The sequence below is a fragment of the Notothenia coriiceps genome, unplaced genomic scaffold (genome assembly GCF_000735185.1).
Source record: "Notothenia coriiceps isolate Sejong01 unplaced genomic scaffold, NC01 NC01_scaffold00019799, whole genome shotgun sequence".
NCBI lineage: Eukaryota > Metazoa > Chordata > Actinopteri > Perciformes > Nototheniidae > Notothenia > Notothenia coriiceps.
In genome coordinates, this window is record NW_011352500.1 from 711,607 (window position 1) to 716,993 (window position 5,387).

The following is a 5,387-nucleotide window of genomic DNA, read 5'->3' on the forward strand; positions in this document are numbered from 1 at the left end:
TTAATGCTGACCTTGTGACTATCTGTCGTGTACCAAATATGATTAAAAAAAAAGTTAATTGCCACCTCACAGCCGAGTGTATTTATTAAAATATAATCCACACTCATAAGATATACAGCGAGCGAATGGTGAAAAGCTACACTAGATGTGGAGAATTAATGCTTTTGGAACTTGTAAATGTACATTTGACTTGTTTTTTAAAAAGGTCTGGAATTTCTTTCACATTATCGATCTCATGTAAATGTCTTTAAAATAGGCAACGTTCATTACAGGCACCACCACTGCAATCATTATGAATAACGTTGTGGGCGCGCACCCAATGAAATAATAAGGTTAAAAATCAGCTTATCCATTGTGAAAACCAGTGCAGTTCTCGTCCAAGTTTGAACATATACATCAGTTTAGGCATGGCATACAACCAACTGTTGGGCATTGAGAAACCTGTCAAACAAATATCTGTCAAGGAAGAAAGGAATAGAAACACAGCAATTTGCAAACTCAAATCCAAGAGGTATATACTAGTAACTAGTGCGCACAGGAACAACATATTATATTGAAATCCCCACTGTGTCATTTTGGACAATGGGAAGTAAGGCAATCATGTTCAACGCTTCTTTAAAGAATATAACTACTCAGTGAGGCACGTGAGAATCAAGAAATATCAGTGCGCTTCCATCCCAAAACAAAACTTTTAAAAAAAGTGCTTGTGGTTATTTCTGGCAATGTATTGAACATCTGATAGGGACGACAGAGCCTTCTGAAGCATCATGGGTATCGTTACAGTGTGTTCTATAACGGGTCCGGCTCGCAGGAGCTGAGTCCTACAAAACTGGAGGAACAAAACGTAGCAATTCCTACAATGACATTTTTACTCGTTTGGTGCCTGGAAATATGAGTTAACACAAGCTGAAGAGATCGCACGTTGAATATGACCTAAATCAAATGGGGAAATCCAATTGCCTTTTCTCGAGGGGAGCCTTTGCGATGCCAATTCTGGGTCTGGCCTGACAAAATGCAACATTATAAGTCACGCAACACACTTCAACTAATTATTTAAAAAGTATTATAATAAATCGGGTTTAGCATAAAGGAAGAAGAACATTTGCTAAAGTGTTCGGTTTCTTCTGCCCACCCCCTTTTCTTTTTTGTAAATTCTTTGTTATGAAGGTAACTAATGGTACGGATGGGTTTACATGTAATCGAGGCGATGTTTGTTAAAGCCAAATTACTTCCAAGTCAATTAAATTCTATTACTTCATATCTCCAAATCCTGTGCAACAGATGTTCATATATGCGTCAAAGGAAAAAATAGGAATTCTTCCAGGATGAAAAAATGACCATGCTTTCGTATGAATATAATAGATTCACAGTGTAACATTTACTTATGATCGCATCGTCATAGGCAAAACACCTCCTTGTTAACGCTTATATCCTTATGCTATGCAGTGTTGAAAGAGGAACTGTCAGGTAGTTCAATGAGTTAAAATGGAGGCTTTCTATCTGTTGCTTGGTACGAAGGCCTCACAACTGAGATCCCAATGGGTGTACGCTGGCTGTCCGTGGTAGCATGAATCGGCGGAAAACTGCTACCACTCCTGCAGCATTAATCTGATGTTCTATTCAGTCCATGTAAGCCTCTGCTGAGCGCAGCCGGAAAAAAAGAGAAAAAGAATTGCACGCGTTATTAATTGATTCCACTCTATGGTTTTGATTTCCTCTCTCCTGCGCAGCTTAATGCAATCCGCAAGCACAGCACTGCAGAACATTTCTGACCTTACACACGCAACCAAAAAGGCTCATTAACTACTTATGAATCACCCAAAAAATGGCTATGGCTGACCCGGCCAGTATGTCACGCCAATCTAAAAAAATCAATAAAGTCCCTGTACAACCACAACAGCTTACAATAAGGCAATAAACCAAAACCTATGCAGGACTAAATGTTCAGAGTGTGTTTTAAAGCCGTTTACCATGAAGATACATTAGAAAAATAATATATTATACTTCTCGATCTCTAAAATAGACATGTTTCCTGAGAAAGACTTTAAAGTTCACACGTTGGCTGTGAATGGGGCGACGTTTCTGTCATTCTACGGCTCTCATGCCAGCACGGTGTTTGGTGGAAAGGGTAAACAGTTTAAGGTCCCAACATTACAAGAAACGGACTTTTCATTATCACTAAGAAGAAGAAGATAAGCACTAATGTTTAAATAACAGTTATTGGCCCACTCAGGTTGCTGGATGGAAATCATCTCACATCCAAAAAAAAAAAAAAATAGAAAGTGAAGGAAGTACCTTTTTTTCCTATATTTTGTAGTTAATAAGATTTTAATGAAGCACGTCTTTTTAGACTCTCTCTCTCTCTCTCTCTCTCTCTCTCTCTTTCTTTTTCTCTTTCTCTCTCTTTCTCTCTCTCTCTCTCTCTCTCTCTCTCTCTCTGCAGCTCCAGCCAGCACCACCTTAAACCTCAACCACCTGACGGAGCGCTTGTTTCCGGGCACCTTAAGCTTCCTCCGGTGCCGCGGGCCTCTTCAGGTCCCGGATCTGCTTAATCAGATAGTTCTTCTCGTCGCAGAACTGCTCGTCCTCTGACCGGTCGGTCTGGAAGTGGCTCAGGAACTCCACCAGTTTGGTCTGGTTCTTCAGCAGGATGTCCAGCACGGGCTGGGTCTTGTTGGGGTTCGCAACAAATACCTTTAAAAAAAAGGAGCATTTTTTTAATGTATACACCACTTTCAATGTTCAAAGTAGTAATGTCAGCAGAATTTCTCTTCAAAAATAATCAGAATATTTTATTTATACCAGAGGATATTACATTTGCGATAGCTGCTTCATTTCAGTATAAAATGAATGAAAATAAATATATGATAATAATATTGACATTATATATTTCTTCTGTTGTTACTTCTTTTACCTCTTGACTACTAGGGAACTAACATCAAAATAATAAGTGGAAGTAAATATATAGAATATAGAATTTCTCTGCCACACACTCCCTCTTGCCTGGCAGTATGAGGAGAAATAAACAGCTTTTTTTAACAGTAAAGTATGTAAACATGTCACAGTAGAGACACAATATACTAATGCTACGTTCACACCGGACGCGATGCGAATATTCGCTTCGCTCTAATCGCATCACTCTAGTCTAATGCTACGTTCAGACCGGACGCGATGCGACGTTTGGGGGCGGCGCGATTACGTTATGTAAAGTCAATGCAGAGACGCGATCAGACGCAAATTCGATCAGACGCAAATTCGCGCCGACGGCGCGCATGAAGCGGTGGACGCGGCGCGAATCACGCGATAGAGGAGATTGAAGGGGGCCGCGTCAAACACGAGAGTTCAATTTTTTCAACTTGAGCGTCAAATTCACGTGACGCGTTCTCGCGAAAGCCAATCAGAGATGAGGATCTCAGCCTGCCATCATTTAGAAATGTGTATTACAATTGAATCACTGTAAAATATGTTCATTTTGTTGTAGTTGTAGCCCCCTAGCCAGCGCGTCTTGTTTGAATGATGCGAGTAAACACAGCTGACTGCTGCGGTGAAACTCGAGCGTTTAGAGCGATGCGATAGGAGCGATTCGAGCGAAGTGAATATTCGCATCGCGTCCGGTGTGAACGCAGCATAAGGGTTGACAAATCACAACAGAGCCGGCCAGCAAACCAATCAGAGCAAATTGGGCTATGGTTTCAGACAGAGGGTGGAAAGATAAATGATGAGAAAAATAAAGCACTTTTTCAACATTAACGCATGTAAACATGTCACAGTAGAGGCAGCAAATACAAATATGACATGAAAATGAACATCATATGTCCTCTTTAATGTGTATTTTGGGTGTTTTCTCTCCATAAGTTCTAATGAAAACATGTTATGGAAGCAAAAAAGCCCCTAAACCCCTGAAAATACATGATTTTTTTAAGACAACCTGTTAAACCCTAGAACCAATTTAAAAAAGGAAAAACTCACCCATGTGCCATATCCACATGGAAAGTCATTTAGACATAGGCGGCGAATCTGCTTCTCCAACACAGCAGAAAGTTTCTTTGAGCTCATGGCTATTACGACTTGTTAACATATAACATGTAACATGTATTTGTTAAGAAGAAACACATGAGGTAAAGTCATTTTTTTCTCAGGTCAGTCTTTCAGGTAATAGCCCCATGTGTTTATTTACAAATGGCGACCGGTTGCCCAGCAACAGCTTGTGCTCCCTGCATGGAGTCAGGACTTCAGAGTAAAGGTGGAGCAGATATTAGTTTGGGGGGAGGGTGTTTTTGACAAAACTCTGAAGTGACTTAGTATAATTAAACAAATGTAAGACAAAAAAATGAGATGATGTCAGGTTTAGACAGATTCTCTTCAAGAAATTGCTGTTGCATAATGTAAAAATAAAACGGTTGACTGAATTTTATTGTAATTTAATAGTGATTTTATTCATAAAGCACTTTTTAAATGTAATTTACACATTGCTTCACATTTGTTAAGAATAACATTAATCCACAAATGAAAACAGACACAAACAAGTCTGCACGTGTAGCTTAATTACAAAATTAAGCTACAAACCATGCTGGTTTAACAGTGCACAACCTCACAGGTGATGCTGGCACCACATCAAAAATACCTAGAATACTCCTGCTACTGTTTTGTTTTTTTAACTGAACATCAAATGTATAGATCATTATTTTGCAGTTTGCATTGCTACCAAACACTACACCACTGTGGTGAGCAATGCCCCAGAACAGCAACATGGAAACCTACAGATTTTTCAGAAGATACCACAACTAAAGCGTCATTCACACTATGATGCCATGAGAGCAAAAAAAAAATCCCATGTTTAGATATAAAAACCCAGTGTGTGCCAGTTTAAGAACATTAATTCAACAGCAAAAAGAAAAAGTCCCACCATGCCTGTTGGTAAAGGTAAGCTGTTTTTACATGACAATTAAATTGATTTGGATACTGTTTTGGTTTAGTTTAAGTTGCATTGGTTATTATGTTGTGATTTCAGGAATATTGTTTGATTGACTATAACAACCTCTTAAGCAAACTACCAAATCTGAAATAAGCTTTTATCATTAAAAAATAATCTCTCTGTCTCATCCTGTTTTCACACTGTGATGATGATACTTGTGACACTTGATGAAGCACCCGGTTTATTGTTATGCAAATCCCAGCATCATACTTTTGTGTGTGTGACCTCCTGTAGAGCTCCTGCTTTGCTGCATCCTGATGATGCACGTCTCTCTTATGATCTCCAACCCAACACCAAGGCCTCTTCTTAAGTATTACTTTTTGAAACTGCAGGAATGGTCTGTAACATGTGATCTACGGAAAGCAGAAAAGGAATACGTGAGTAAACGCATCCTACTTTATGAAGTGCATTA